Genomic DNA, 17,275 nt, shown 5'->3' with positions numbered 1-17,275 from the left:
AATTATTTAAGCTGTAAGTAACGAAGAAATATTTTAAGCACAGAGAGTAAATCTACCACAAGACATTCCCTACCAGATTGAGTCAGCTTTATAGTAGATCAAACTGTAGCCTCAAACTACTTGATAATTCCACTTTAATGTTCCAGTTTGTCAAATTTTAATACTAAATGAGTGTGAAATTTTAGCCAGAGGTAAAGCAAAGTTTCAGGACTGGAAAGTTGCTGCTGGCTGAGGGAAAAAAAGAAAGTTCATGGAAACTAAAATAGGTTCTGATTTTACTGAGTTTACTGTATTTGAACATAAGAAGAAACCAGAAAAAAACTGAACAGACTAATGATAACCAATGAATTAATAACTCATAATAGTTAAGTTATAAAGTAATAAGTCAGTTATTTTGCCCTGTTTCAGGTAAGAAGAGAAGTGCACAATGATGAATTGAGTATGTGCTATACCCAAAATTTCTAACTTAAGAGTTCAGTGCTGTAGGATGATATTTTGGCCACATTGAAGCCACAGTAAAACTGCCATCTGCAGCTTTTATATCACACTGCAAGATTATCTCCCCTCCCCAGAATAGCTTATGACTTTGCCCTCCCACCAGTAGAGTGTGTTTTATGATAGGAATGTATTATCTGGACAGATTAATCTAAATTTTTTCTGGTCAAACTCTTCAAGATGTCCTGGTATGTCAGTATGTCCTGACCTTGGTCTGTTGTTGACCTGTACAGACTGTACTCTGTGCCTTGACATCAAGGAGTGGACACTCACAGAGGTCTACCAGAATTTTATAGTGCTGGTGCTTCCCAAATGTTAGCATTAAATATTTTCAGGTGTCTGCACCAGGAAGAGCAATGCCAGCAGGCCAACAGAGGTGATCCTGCCCCTCTATTCAGCCCTGCTGAGTGGGACTGGGATCCTCAGTGCAAGAGAGACAAGGAGCCACTGGAGAGGGTCTGAAAAGGTGATTAAGGGATTGGAGCATCTCTCTTATGGGGAGACACTGCAGGATCTGGGCTGTTCAGTCTGGAGAAGAGAAGACTGAGAGGAAATCTCTTCAATGCATACAAATTTCTCCAAGGCAGGAACCAAGAGGATGGTGCCTGACTCTTTTCAGTGGTGCTCAGGGACAGGACAAGGGCCAATGGTCTTGATCTAAAACAGAAGTTTCACTTCAACATGAGGAAAAAATTCCTTACATTGATCGAAGATGGCAGAGCACTGGGACAGGCTGCTCATAGAGGTCATGGAATCTCCCTCTCTGGGACATTCAAAACCCACCTGGATGCATTCCTATGGGAATAACCTGCTCTAGGTGACCCTGCCTTGGCAGGACTGTTCCACCAGGTGATCTCCTACGGTCCCCTGCAACCCAACAATTCTGTGATTCATTGTCTGTGAGTCTACATCACCAGCACATTATGGCAGTGGGTATTAACAGCATCTGTATGTCAATAGGGCATTTAGAAATAGTGTGGGGTGACCAATCTGAGATATAAAAGGAAATCTTTGCCCATTAAAGTATGAAATTTGTGATTTGTGAGTCCAAAAATTGAAACTTATATGCTTCACTGTCCCTTCCTAATAATGAGAGACATTAACTACTGACTACTTCATGCTCTCTACTTATGAATGGGATGTGAATAAGGTATCCCACCCTTATTTGAGTTTATTATTATTAACTTTTGAAACTATTGGTCACAAATATGTGGTGAATGGTTTCAAAATACATTGAGGTTGAAAAGTCTGAAGTTTTCAGGTAGGGCACAACACAAGAAAGCTGACTATAACAAAAGCCCTCTTGTTCATGTGTTTCCATCTTGCCTGGTGCCTAGATGAAGTCATGGAGGAGAGCAAATTCCTGGGACTTCAGTGCCCTCCACGCACTGCAGAGAGATCTCACCAGGACACCCCAGGCCACATTCCTGTGCTTTATTCCTAGTGCCCGGCAGGCACTGGGCTGTGGATGGAAGTGAATGTGGCATGAGTCATCTTGGAGGAGAGGGAAGTGCTGTGCTGTGTGTGGGAGGAAGCATTTGGATGAGCTGGCAGAAGCTGTGCCTGCCACAGGGCACAAAGATCTGTCACTACCCCTGAACTCCAGTGGCCGGATGTAATTCTGACTTCACTCACCTGGTGACTGTGTCACCTCTCCCTGGTAAATGTGTCCTGATGGTTTTCTCTGAGCCTGTCAGCTCCTGACTGTGACTGTGGCTTCTGAGCAGGTCAGGGCCACCTCTGATGTGCCAACTGTTTGGGCATTCAGCTAAAGTCTTTTGGCCAGGTAAGGACACTGGGAATGCCTGAGGTGGATGTGGACTGAGATTCACTGCGTGGACTTCAGGTCTTCAGCTCTGTTTCAGGGTGGGCTCTACCAGGGTATTTTTGAATCCTAGAATCATATAATGATTTAGGTTGGATGGGAGTCCAAAGATCATCTAATCCAACCTTGGCTCCATGTGCAGGGATGCCTTTCACTGGAAGGGGGAGGACAGGAAAAGGACAGACAGTCTCTGGAGATGTCTATCAGAAGTGTTTCCTTGGCAGGTGCAGAAGCAGATCTGCACAGTGTGATAACAAAATTTCCTGATCTATTAGGTGAGAGCTTGCAACACAGCATGGCAGGGAAAAGAATCCTTTTAAATTATTATAGCTGCAAAAACTTTTCTAGCTGCAAATCTGTCCAGTGACAAGTCCTTCACACATCTTTTATGAGGAAGTGCATCTTTGACGTTTAAGTGTCCCTTCTGATAATGAAGAGGGGCAAGTGGAACTGTCATAAAAGCATCTTGGCTCAGTGGCTGGGGCACAAGGTGAGGGCTCAGGTCTGCACCTGATCCCCTTCTGTGTCACACGTTTTCTTCCTTTGTCTGCACCTTCCCACCCCAGTGGGATCTGCAGCTTCTTCCTCAGACATGATGAAGCAGGAGCCAAGGAAGCACCAAAAATAAGCAATTCCCTCAGCTCAGGCTCTTCACTTTAGAAAAGCTGCTTTCATCCCTTGTGGCAGTTTGTCAGAATTAGAATCAAGTGACCTTAAATGTGTTTATCTTTTTATTAAGCAATTAGCAGCATTGCAATGTCCTGTGATTTCTGTTTGTGACTTAAGCCTCGTAACTGAATTGCAGAGCTATCCTAGAAATAGACACAATAGGGACTTGAGAATAGTAATAATTACAAACCTCCTGAGTTTTCCAGTCTCCCAAGTTAATATTTTAATTAGCTATTGGTACTTAATTCACTCCCAGAGGCAGTTCATTTAAACCATTGCAAAATAATTTTTAAAGTTATTTCAGTTTTTGAATCAGAATATGAAATCAATGCTTAAAATATCTAGAAAGTTCATGCTTTTCATTCACATTTACACAATGAGTTTCAGAGGGAAAAGGGAGAGAAAGATGGTTTTCATTCTATCCACGGTTTTTCAGTGCATCACCGAATAAATCCAGTGCTTAACAGCCCCACCTCCTGGTGAAAAAGCAATGAGAAAAACATTTTACTGGCAATGTTTCCTGATATAGCTTACATAATGGAAATGCTTTTGTTTTTTATTTTGCATGACAGCTCTAGAGCATGTTTAGAGCTTTTTTCTTTTTTTTTTTGTAAGTATTCGGTCTTTTTTTCTCTCACATCACAGGGATATTATACTCTAATTACTGCTTCTCTCCTTAATATCGCCTTTAAAATAGATGAAAAATACACTCTCTGACTTTTATGCCTCTCCATAGACAAATCCAAAGCTAGAACTCAGGAAAAACCCAATAGGATCCAAGAACTTCTGAAGCTGTTCTTGAGTGCAATGTCTTCAGGAGATAAAGCATGAGACCACGAGGAATCCCAAGATGGTGTAAATCTTGGAGAATAAATCATTTTATGTCAGGAAACCATTATCCAGTAGCATGGATGAGCCTGCACCTGCCCTGAGGAAGGATTCTTCCTGTGTGATTCTTTCCTTTGCCAAAATCTAGGTTCCCACTTAATATTTTTTCACAGTAACTTCCTAATAGCCTGTTCTAATACCTTTTATCCTCTTTCACTGATTCCTTGCCTCCAGAAGTGGACTTAATAAAATTTCTATGAACCCAAAACAGTAAATAACAAGAAGAGGACTGCCAGCATTTGGGAGATGAAAACAGCCTACATTCAATACTTGGAAGCATCATGAGGACAATGAAAAGGTCAGTGACTTCATTGCTAAACAGAGCATGCAAGGAAGGAGCGGAGAGGGGCTGGATGTTTCACCATGGGAAAACTTCAGTATAAATCATGGGCAAGTTCAATTAAGAACTGCCACTTTGACTTTTCTGATTCAGTCTCTGCTTCAACCTCTGCACCATCTTTAGGCTTGCCAGCACCTCTCTCCTCCAGCTACCTGTCAGCCCAGCTCTTCCACAGTGTCAGGATTCACAGAACTGCACCTGGCCCTGCAGCACCTTGCAGAGTGGAGACTGTACTTTGTTGTGTGCGGCCTTTTGAGCAGGGCTGCTCAAGAGCAAGGATTATAGAATAGTAGAATACAGAAAATAGAATACTCCTGGCCCTGCACAGGATACCCCAACAGCCCCACCATGTGCCTGAGAGCACTGTCCAAGTGCTTCTTGAACTTTGTCAGGCTTGGGGCTGTGACCACTTCCCTGGGGAGCCTGTTCCAATGCCCAAATACCCTCTGGGTAAAGAACCTTTTCCTAATATCCAATCTAATTTTCCCCTGGCTCAACTTCAGGCCACTCCCTAGGGTCCTGTCACTTGTCATCAGAACGAAGAGATGAGTGTCTGCCCCGCCTCTTCCCCTCACAAGGAAGCTGTAACTGCAATGAGGTCTCCCCTCAGTCTCCTCTTCTCCAGGCTGAACAGACCAAGTGACCTCTGCCACTCTTCATATGGCTTCTCCTTGTGGCACTTTATTGCCCTCCTTTGGATGTTCTATCACAGCTTTATATCATTTTTATATCGTGGTACCCAAAAGTGCCCCCAGGACTCAAGGTGAAGCCACCTCATTGCAGCAGAGCAGGAAGGACAATCCCCTCCCTTACCTGGCTGGCCATGCTGTGCCTGATGTCCCCCAGGACAGGGATGTCCCTCCTGGCTGCCAGGGCACTGCTGGCTCATTTTTAACTTGCCCTCAACCAGGACCCTCTCTGTGGCATTGCCCTCCAGCATCTCGTTCCCCAGTCTACCCACACATCCAGGGTTGCCCTGCCCCAGGTGCAGAATCCAGCAGTTGTTTATGCCTCTGCTAACATTATCAGTAATTTGCCTTTAAGTACTAATCAAGATCAAGCCTGAAGTTGCAACACATGTGAGGAAAACGTTCTCTACTCACATCTGAAAGGGGCAAACCAGACCTGGCCACAGCATTTGGCTCCACAAAATCACTATTCCATTTGCGGGCTTAACAAAATGCTGCATTAAATTTCAGGCACTTTTGATTGCTCTTGAGGTGGTAATAAAAAAATCAGTTGTAGGGTTTTGTTTTAGGGCAAAGTGTAAGAGATGTAAAAGGAATACATGCCAGGAGTTAAGAGGAAATATACATGGTTGAGAGGCACAAGAATGTCATGGGGTCACAGCTTGAAAGACTGAAATCCCGTCTAGCCACGTCCTTTCTGTTGTTCAGATCTCCAATCACAGGTTGCTTCAGGCTGCCTCGAGGAGTCTCCTTGCTTTGTTCACCTCCTTTTCAAAGTATCAGCAGCCCTTTCTGGTTTGCAGTTTGTTCTGGTTTAAAAAGTAAATTAAGTCACTGGGGAAGAAGAGGGAAGGGGAGGAGGATACCTGTGCACATGCCCTGAGATTGAATTCAACCTTTTATCTTGTTTAAAGGGTTGCCTACAGAAATACATAAGACATATAATAAATGAGAATGTTATTGGTATGTGGACTTCAGTTCTACCATCTTCTAAATACACAAGCATACAAAATATTCTGGTGCTTAAATAAATTGCCAAAATGGGTTAATTTGATTCACCTCTCACAGAAGCAAACCCTGAGAGTATCCCACCTTATCTACTTTAGCTACAACATTTACCCTCAGTGCAAGAGCCAAAATGAGGTCCATTGATCAATTTAGTCCGTACTGGTGGAGAATGAAAACCATTGAGGACTGAAATAACTGCTCAAGTTGACTCTCAATGACCACAACACAAACCACTTTCACATCAGATACGGGACTCTGGAAGTGTCACCAAAAATATTTAGGAAAAGACACTGAAAATGAAGGGATTATCCCTTCATCTCTTGCTGGACTGTTCAGGAAGATTGTAGCATTCCTTCCATGCTGCACTTAGCCATATGAATAAAAGAGGAGTTTGTTTTTTCAGGATGTCAGGGAAAAACCTCTCAGGGAGCTCTAAATTACCATTAAACCACTCTGTAGGTGCCTGGGGCTGGTACAGGAGTAATAGTGGCAGGACTCAAGAATTTAAGGAATGAATCTGAAGGTTGTATATAACTGAAGCAAAAAAGAAATTCGGACCAAAAAATGTAATTATCAATATGCCTGGTGACGTAAAGCATCTGAATTACAAGTGGGAGAATAATTTATAACCAATAAACTAAGAAATAGATATGTGTTTTTCTCAATAGAGTGTGTATGATCTTGCAAAGTAAGTGATTAATAAATTGTTCATGAGCAGCTCACTGCAGCATTGAACCTTTGAGCTGTGTTAGATTACTACATGAAAAGCATTGGGACTGCTATGTGGACCCAACCAAAGTAAAAATTTAATCAAAGGAATTGCTTTGTGAGTGAATTCTGTTGCAAATAAAAAATTCATACACTTAAATATTAAACACTAAATACCTTTTAATAGTTGCTTCCTAATATTAATTTCTTTGGGCTTACTATTCCATTCACAAATATTTTTTGTCATGTGTTTAAGTTGAAGGTTGATTTACTGCAATTTTTCACAGAGAAAACACTATTAATAAATTAGTTATTATCAATAATTAATATGTGTAAATAATAGATAATTGTTAATAAATTAATAATACGGCCAGTGGGAAATAATTGAAAGCAAATACAAAGTTGATTCATTCAAAGTGGAGAAAGTATTAAGAAGGATTAGGAGACCAGTGCTGCCAGTAGTGGTTTCAATGTCTTTGAGGAAGCCCTGTCACTTTGGGATCTCTTTATTTCCACTTTTGATTCTTCATTGACTTTGATTTGTATTAATGATCAATTCTTGTCAGTTGTCATTCACTTCTAGCCTTGAAATATTAGAGGACTTTTTAGAAGATTCCCAAAACTCAACCTTTCCCTGTAAATCTAATGAGAAAACAGTGATGCTGGTAGAAAACCTGACAGATTTCATCACAGGAGCAGACAGGTTTTGCTGTGAAGTCCCAGGGATCCAAGAACAGGAGTTCATGCAGGAGTTGTGTTCTGCTGACTTTCTTCTTAGCATTTTTTAATTTTTAAGATTCTGTAACCATCTCTCCAGAGTTTCACACTGATTTAGCAACAGGCTAAATTAAGCAATTATTTGATGACTTTAAGGAATCTGGATAGGATACATAAAAATTTCACCCTCCTTTCCAACTTGTACAGGTCTGTTTTCTTGGGTTTGAGGAATAAGCAATTTAAATAAAATTTAGATAAAGCAATCTTCACACAGCTGTGTATCAGATAAAGTCATCTTTCTTCAAGCTGCTCAGAACAGATAACCTTGAAGTTGTGAGCAATGGCTGTGCCACTGTACTGTTGGTTTTGTCACTGGCTGTGACAGAAAGAAGCTTTTCATTCTGGATTTCCATAAGCATTTTCCATCATGTTACCCCACAATAGTTCAACTGATTAACTAAAATTTTTGCTTGTTTTTCAGTACCAAAAAGAAGAATCTTTCTAAATATGACCCTCCTCCAGAAACAAAAAATATGCAGTCTGGTTTAGACTAAGCAGACCGATGACAAGAGCAGCATATTAAGAGGAGAAAACTAGCCTTGGGAAAGACTGTTTGCAGTCCCACTTCCAGTACACATGTAAGGAGCTGTGTCATTCAAGCAAAACAAGTTGTTTCAGGTTCTGAAGTCAACGAAGAACTGAAAGTTGAACTGTGAAGTTTGCATTAGAAAATCAGTGTAGCAGAATGGAGAGTATCTTTTGAATGACTCAACCAAGAGAAAAAAAATCTTTAAATCTTCTCTAATTTAATTTCAATATAAATTAAAAGGGTTCAGGTAGAAAATAAACAAAGAGAATTTTTCAAATGCTGTTAGAGATGTATCTAAGGTGTTCCTAAATGGAAAACCATGTCAGTCTCAGGAGATTCCCTCAGATGAAAATAGTTTCAGGCTGCAAGATCCTTAACAGTTCTGGTCTTATGCTTTTGTGGAATGAAAGAGGGAGATAACAGTAGGAGGTAAAAGCAATTAAGTAGTGATACAGAAAAGTGAACAAGCTCTTTTAGCAAAATCACACCTGTGAATGTGCAGTCATGGCCTCTGACAGCTCTCTTCTGCACCCTGGTACATTTTGAAAGCTCTAGGACCTTTTTCCTTTCAGTCTTACATTTGCTTTAAAAGGATGAGTAGTGTGGAGTGGCTTGTAGTCTGCATGGGTGAACACATTAAATCACTCAGGCTGTTCCATGCAAAGCATCTGTTTTCCTCTTTGCCTGGGCTTGCTGTGGGTGATCCTCACTGCCGGGGGTGTCCAGGCACTGGGTGTCCAGGCAGTGATCCTCACTGCTGGGGGTGTCCAGGCACTGGGTGTCCAGGCAGTGATCCTCACTCCTGCTGTGGGTGTCCAGGCAGTGATCCTCACTGCTGTGGGATCCAGGCACTGGGTGTCCAGGCAGTGATCCTCACTGCTGTGGTGTCCAGGCACTGGGTGTCCAGGCAGTGATCCTCACTCCTGCTGGGGGTGTCCAGGCAGTGATCCTCACTCCTGCTGGGGGTGTCCAGGCAGTGATCCTCACTGCTGGAGGTGTCCAGGCAGTGGTCCTCACTCCTGCTGGGGGTGTCCAGGCTGTGATCCTCACTCCTGCTGTGGGTGTCCAGGCAGTGGTCCTCACTCCTGCTGTGGGTGTCCAGGCTGTGCTCCTCACTGCTGTGGTGTCCAGGCTCCTGCCCCAGCCCAGGCTGTGACCAGCAGTGAGGGATCCCATCAGTCCAGCGCCGATGGTCTGGGGGATGATTTCACTACAGATAAAAGGATTGCCCAGATTATGTTTTTCTCTTGATGCCTGTGTCTTTTAAAGCTTGATTATAACCCTCTGTCTTTAAAGCTTGCTCCAGTTAATTTCAAAAATTTCTTCCTCTTTTGCTCAGCTCAGAAGGAACTTTCCTTTCACATAGTCCATCAGACAAAGTTGTGCTCCACGACTTGCACACAGTGTTGTGAGCCAGTTGCTGCTTTGCCAGCTTTCCTACTTCTTGCTTTCATTTTTGATTCATTATTCATGCATAGAGAAAAGTATCTAATCTAATCAAAATATTAAGACTATACCTGTGCTTTTTACTGCCTCTTTTTTCCCTTTCCAACTTTTCAGAAAAGCTATTGCTGTTTTATAACAAATCTCTCACTGTGACAGTCAAAAATTAGAGAAGGCAACACATGTTCCTATTCTTCATGGAATTATCTTCAGTGCTTTTTCCTTTCTAGGAAATTATTCTCCATTCTTTTCTATTAAGAGAAGACTAACCATGAAGGTAGGTGCTAAGCAAGAAATGATCATGCACCCAAGTATTTCAGATGAGAATGTTGGATGATTTCCACTGAAATTTTTCTCACCTGTTATTCTTTCTTTCAGACTCCCTGTGAATATGTGCTTACTGCAGACATTCCTGTATTCAGAACAATTCCACAAAGTTTATAAGAAAAAAATTGAATATTAATAAATGCCCCAAAATAATTGCTTTCAAACCTCACTTAAATATTTGAAAGGGTGAATTAAACTTAAATAGACTTTCTGTATGATGAAAAGAAAGGGCATAATATCTTCTACTATGCAACAGAATGTATTCTCTCAAAAACAGAAAACAATTTCTTTTGGAAATATCAGAGTCTATCCACAAGCCCTTACATTCCTTTAGACAGAAACACCTCTCTCTAAAAGATATTATTATTTTTCTTGCATTTTTTGATGCTGTCCAAAATCAACACATCTTGAATTAGAGGGATACTAATGTTGGTGTGATCATTGTGGCTCAAGTAAAACATGAATGATTTGAATCAGCCCTCCAATCTTCTGCTGACATCATGCTCAAATATTATGTACAGAGCTTAGAAAAGTAGTAGACAGATGAGCGAGCTGGAATCAGGTTGAGATTTCATAACTACCACTGGTGATGAGAGCAGTGTCCACCATGACAAGAACCCAGACTAGATGTGGGAGTATTGGTATTACCATCGGTAATTAGCCACTTCTGAGTCTTTCAAGTACCCTGCAACACCTGAAAGCTGTAACACAAATTTACCTGTGATATTTGTTCCGAAGTGCTAGTTGTTCCCTGCTGGAGGGTGATATTATTTCTGGAAAACTTGTGCCTTGACCATGGTCTGATTGATTTAGCAGCAAAAAGCAACCTGTGTTTCACTCACAGAGAAAGTGAGCAATATTTCCGGGCAGAGCTAAGTAGATATTCCTAATTTAGTTGTCCTGATCTGGGAAATGAACACTTTTCTTTAAGTACAGACTATTTTTCTTTACAGCTCCTTTGCAAGATCATGACCATTCACCCACTAACCTCTGCAAAGGTCAAGGACTGGCGGCACTCTCTCCATGAGGATGGAGGTGCCTCTCTGACATTGATACAGCTCAAGTCTGTCATTCACCTCCTGCACCCTACAGCAGCTTTCCAGGGTCACACAGCAGGTGTGGAGTAAACCCAAGGATTTAATGAAAAGCTGGTTTTTAGCTCTGTTTCAAGCTCCGAACCAGAAAACAAACATTTCCCTTCTTGACCTATTTTAAAAGTGCAAGTCAATGGCTTGAGCTCTTTCACATACACAACAAATACAATAGGAAATGGGAATTCGAAATGAAAATTAGCATTCCTACTCCTTACAGTTTTTTTCCTTTCTTTGTCTTCTAGATGAAAAAAAAAAAATCCAACTACTGCTTTATAATAACAACAAAACATTTGCTGTGAGTAGAAAACTTTGGAGGAAATGAAAGACAATCCTAACAAACACCATTAAACATTACCAGACATGCTTCCAAGGACATTGTTAGCCAGATTATGAAATTCTGGACAAGTTGTCCCATCCACAATTGTAAGCAACTTTTGAACCATTAATGCTCTCACCTTCGGTCAGTTAAACCTCATACAAGCATCCTACAGATTTTGTGGAATGAGTGTAAGAAAGACCAGTTGTCCAATATGAAACAAGGATAGAAACCTGGCACTAATAAGAGATTTTCTAATAATGGAGCAAATTCACTGGAAAGTATTTATTGATTGTGCTATTCTTTTATCGAGGTGTATATAAGTTAGACAAGGCTAGCAGAAAGATGTTATGCCTTTTATTATGCCAGCATCTACAGGTGAAAAATAGGCTAAATTATTAATCTGTTGGGCCTTTTTCATGTCAGCTCTTCGTGTTATGTTGTTAACTTCCACATCATCATGGCAATGTCATTATAACCCAGCTTTCTAAGGATATTACATAACCAAGGTTAATTGTTGCCGCCATACTGGCAATTTCAAACTGGTGAGGCTGGGAGGTCTTACAGGCAGAATTATTCAGCTCTTGGTGCTCTATGTCCAGTTTATGTCAGTGACAAGTAGCTTCTGTCATAAAGCAAACAAACAAAAGATTTGGAGCTGCATGCTGAGAGGAAACAGGACTGCTCTCCTCTTCTATTTCTCTATTTATTTTGTCTCTCCTGAAATCAAAGAGCCTTAGAGAAACATTCAAGATTTACCATAAATTTACAGAAGCAAAGTTGGTCAACGCAGAAAATAATTTGTATTTGTGAATGTACTTGTGGGAGCCTACCCTCTGCAAAGCTTATTGCAAACTCATTTACATCTGAATTGTTAACTATTCTATTATTCAATTGTACCATTTAAATATGTGGGTTGATCTGTGCTAGAAAATCTTTGAAATTCATTTTCCTCAAAATGTGGGCACTGGAGCATTATACTCTCCAAGTGATATGAGAAAATTAGATTCAGTCTTTTGAGCCTTCTTGCTTTGAATGAAATTCTGCTGTAAATACAAGAGTCAGATGTGGTTGGGAGAGTGGTTTTATTGCAGATCTGGCCTGTTTTGTATTTGTTGCTGAACACATGTAGGCAGAAGAATTCATGCTGCACTGCAGTAAAACTAAAATGCCATTTGAATATATGTGTGACAGCAGAAGAAAGCATCATACTTCAGGATTTTTCCATGAAAAAATAAAGAGATGAAAATTAAATAAATAGCCTTTGCATTTTACTTATTTATTTGGTTATGGATTTTGCATGGAATCAAAGAAAACCATTGGCTTAATTCACTTATTCTCATAAAGATGCATCCCAGTGGTGCCTTATAACCTTTCTAATGAACCCCTTCTTCTGTCACTACAAGACCTGAATCTGTCAAGTATTTTTTATTCCTATTCTATATTTTGAAAAATCCTGGTTTCATGCACAGATTTTTTTTTTCCTTTTCCTGTGAAATGTAGGGATTTATTGCCTGTGACCTACACAGTGCCTTATTTCCTTGCTAATAATTGGATATTTGCAAGACGTGGTGAAAGTTTGGAGACGGGGAGAGAGGCAAAATCTTTCTGGAGGAAGATCAGTATTAAATGAGGACAACTATGAGATTTTCTGAAATTGACCATGTTTCAGTCCTTCCTAGCTCTCAGTCATGCATAGATATTCACACTCTAATGAAGCAGAAAGGAGGAAAGATGTTTCCTTGCCCTTTCCACTCACTCCAGCATAATTCCACTTGCAGTTAAGTGTTTTTTAAAATGACTGTATAGTTTCCAGGTGCCCTAAAGCCTGAATGATACAGAACTGTGAGGCTGAAGCTGTCACATGGAACAATTTATATCTCTGCCTTACCTACACCCATCCAAATAGACAAAAAGAAATCTCACTACATCCACATGCCAATCTAGGAAGAAGAATGAAAGCCAGAGCACAGGAAGGTAGAATTGTGTCCTGAGAAGTCACTGATTCTAACATTTTCATGCAGAAGTCAGCCAGTGGAGACTTCAAATTGGATGCCATAGGTAATATATGTTGGTAGGGATTGGTACTGGGTAGTGATGGAAGAAGAGCAGAAACACCCTTTTAAAATTTATTTATTAATTTATTTTTTACTTCTGTACTGCAAGAGAGGATTACTGCATCCTAATGTGGTTATTAGTCTGGAGAAAACTGGAACAGATACAAAAAGTTGTTACAAGAATAATTAGAGCACTGAATTACATGCCTTCCTGTGAGAGACCTGAAGAACTGAATCTGCCCTGCTTTTCAAAAGATGACTGAGAGATGAATTGATTACAAAATGTTTGCGTTAATGAGGAGAAAATAGAACTCTTTCATCTAGTGGAGAACAGCCTAACAAGAATTAATGACTACAAGCATCAGCCACGCAAATGGAAATAGGAAATTTGGCACATATTTTGAAAAATGAAGTTGATTAGCCAGTAGTTCAAAACTCCTAAAGGAGAAGCTGCACACTTTGGTTACTGTTGGATGATAAGTTAAAACTGTAAGGCTAAGTTGCAGGTCATTGAATCACAGAATTAACACCTGTGTCACACAATGTACACGCTCTGATCCGGGACACAATTCTGCTTTTTTTGTGTCCATGGTAGTGCCCATGTACACCACTGCTTTGTCCATCCACACCACTGCTTTGTCCATTGCACCACTGCTCTGTCCATCCACACCACTGCTTTGTCCATTACACTGCTGCTTTGTCCATCCACACTGCTGCTTTCTCAATCTGCTCATTTCCCCCAAGGGTCCTTGTCCTTGGATGTCAGATTAAGACAGATTAAGACTGTTTAAAATACAGATCTGGAAGTCCATATTTGAGATTTCTCTTCGAAAAGAAAGGACTTTAGTCAAGATTTTTTGAACTTTTGTCCTTCTTCATCTTGCAGTTTATGTGGCATAAGATCGTGTTATGGGATTTGCCATTTGCATCAAACCTTTATTTCAAACTTTGGGCTTGATGTGGCAGCCAGGCCATGGCTTGGGATAATCACTTCTGTCAACCTGTAGGCCAGTGCCTTGCACACTTCCTTTGTTACCTCAATTCTTTTTATACCCACTGACACACAAATAAGACAAGGAATAAAATAGTTAGCCTCAAGCAACAGAGGGAAGTTACTATGCAAGCTCTCCATTGGTGAAGTGATCAGTGATGGGCTCTGCTGTGCCAGGGACTTTGAATTTCTCTGTTCCATAACCAGTTTCAATTCTAAGTCCTGTTTTCTTGAGCATCAACTGCTGGTAGGTTTGTCTTTAGAGTGAACCAACAAAATTACTCTGAAACAAAACAGATTTCTGGGGTCCAGATTGTTCCAAAGAAACCTCTCCTATAGATGAGACTGGTACTTGCAATACTGAATTTATGGCCCTCTAACACTATCCTAGAAGAATTTTCCATCCTCTGGCATCATTATATGTTCTTATAATATGTTCTTGTCTCGAGGAAAGAAAGCTAAAAATAGTGTCTTAGGACCATGGGGGCCTATGGAATTGTTCCAAGAATTATGGGATGAAGACAGAGCAATTTCACTGTAGAGAGGCAGCCCCCAGCTGTGAGTTGTGACTGCTCTGCAGTATTTGATCTAGTGGTCAGATATTATCCACAGACTGGACACATTTAAATGGCATATGCAAAACCATCTGTGATGTTGTGAACACCAAAAGGACAAAAGAGATCCTATCTACAACTGCTGCTGAAAAGAGAGTCTGCAAGAAAGGCAAGTTTATTAATGACAGAGTATGTGTTCTGCCTTCAGCTAGGATAGAGTTCATCTTCTTCCTAACAGCTGGTGCAGTGCTATATTTCTGATTGAATAAGAGATTAATGTTGACAAAATCATGATGTCTTGGTTGGTGCTGAGCAGTTCTTACCCTGAGCCAAGGACTTGCAGTCTCACATTCTACCAGTGAGCAGGTGCACAGGAAGCCAGAATGTGAGTTCTCTGCTTGTTTTTCCTGCCTCTGTTGGGATCTGGATTAAAGGCACTTGAGATGACAGTTTGCGTTCAGACTCAGGTATTTATTGTTTCTTATCAGTGCTGCAGCCTCACAGCCATGAGTTCTGCAGCCTTTCATTAGCAAGGCACAAAATGGCTAACTATCTCTTGTTACAAGGTCTTTTAAGGTTAAATTATTCAATTAAGAAATGACACTTAGATTATTTTCACTTTTAACCCAATAACTGATCACTCAAAGCCCACAGTACAGACTTTTCCGTCCAATTACAAAACACCACCCAGACCCATGAAGAAGAAGGAAGAATAAGGTGAAGAAGAAGGAAGAATAAGGTAAAGAAGAACAACCTGTCTCCACCCTAAAACCTCCATCTTGCTTCATATTTATTTCTATATTCTAAAATCCCAAACTCCAAGTTTTCCACCCTATGATATCATACACTTCTAACCAACTACACACCCGTAATCCCAGTGCTATTTATCAATTTTGGAAGCCTTCTTCACAACCTCAGGACAAATGCAGTGGTCTCTTGTGAGTCTGTGCCTTTCAGCACAGTAAGTTTAAAATTCTCAGCATCCATGGTTCCAACACCAGAAGGGAGGATGGCCAGGACAGGAGACCCAAACTGGCCAGAGGGATATTCCACATCACAGAATGTCATGGTCAGTGGCACCAGGGGAGGTTGGCCAGGAGCTGCTGATCACTGCTCAGGGATGGGCTGGGTGTTGGTCAGTGAGTAATCAGTAGTTTTACTGTGCATCACTTGATTCTCTTGGGTTTTATTCCTCTCCGTCCTTTTCTTGTTAATAATAATAATAACAGTATCAGTTATCATATCAACAAAACTATTGTTATTATTATTGTTATTGTTATTGTTATTGTTATTATTATTATTATTATTATTATTATTATCATCATCATCATCATCATCATCATCATTATTTTACCTTATTTAAATTATTAAACTTATCCTAATTCAGGGCTCTTACCACAGCTTGCAGCACTGGGTTTCTGTCAGGTGTTAAACCATGGCAGATTGTTACTACATCCCAAACAGAAAGAAGGATATTGAAGCTGAACCTCCCCATACTTTTTCTGAGGCCAATTATTTTTTACAAGAAATTAATATCACCTAGATCTTCATGGAAAAGATGTCTGCCAAAAAATTACATTATTTATCAGCAGTGAGGACCAGAGTGGCATGATTAGGATGGATGATAGGCATGATTAAGATGGATGATACCTGAGCTTTTTCACTTTTCCTGGGGTTTTTTCAACTCTTTTTGATCTCTTACACATTTCTAGTAACTCAGACATATCCTATGTGCTTTGTCATCCTTGACTGGTATGGCAGGGGTAATAAAATTGAATAAGGTAACAGATAGCAATGCTTCATTGCCAGTCAGGTTACAAAACAGATTGCTCAGAAAGGCTGTGAGGTGTCCCTTTCTGGAGATATTCAAGAACCATCTGGATACAATTAGGTGCCACGTGCTCTAGGATGATCCTGCCTGAGCATGGAGGTTGGACCAGATGACCCACTGTGGTCCCTTTCAACCTGAATTATCCTGTAATTCTGTAAAAATGCTAAGATTTTATGTTGATTATCCTTCAGATGGGTTTTTTTGCAAGAATTCAGCATTTCCTTTAAATGCATGGATTTCCTGCAATTGTGAAAGTGCATATTTACTATATATCCTCTCGATAAAACAAAATCCAGGGCAGAAAATGGTTGACAGTGTTGTGAAGTCAGCAACAAGTAGACTCACCTATGAAATGATAAAGGTGTCACCAGAAGTGTCATGATATCTTCAGATGGAATTTGAAAGAGCTGAGATGCCAGGACCTGCAGGTCCAGGCCAGAAGAAAGCAGTGAATGATGTAAAATAAAAAAATACACTTTATTTCTTGAAACCTGCACATGTAGCATTTCAAGTTACAGACCAGAGCTCTGAAGATTTCCCAGAAAGAAAATAATATCTAGGGATCACTTCACTGGTATTCACACAGTTCCTGTGGGTAAGTTAATGAACTGCAGCTGGTGAGAAGGTGCAGGCATTTCCCGGGGGTTTTCCTGGTGCCCTCCTGTTGTCATCTGCTCCCCTTTCATTTTGCAATTATTGTGCAAACAGCAGCATACAAATGTATGTGTGTTGTA

This window comes from Geospiza fortis, unplaced genomic scaffold (assembly GCF_000277835.1).
Source record: "Geospiza fortis unplaced genomic scaffold, GeoFor_1.0 scaffold111, whole genome shotgun sequence".
Classification (NCBI taxonomy): Eukaryota; Metazoa; Chordata; class Aves; order Passeriformes; family Thraupidae; genus Geospiza; species Geospiza fortis.
The sequence above is the reverse complement of the archived record's forward strand: the minus strand, read 5'-3'. Positions refer to the sequence as shown.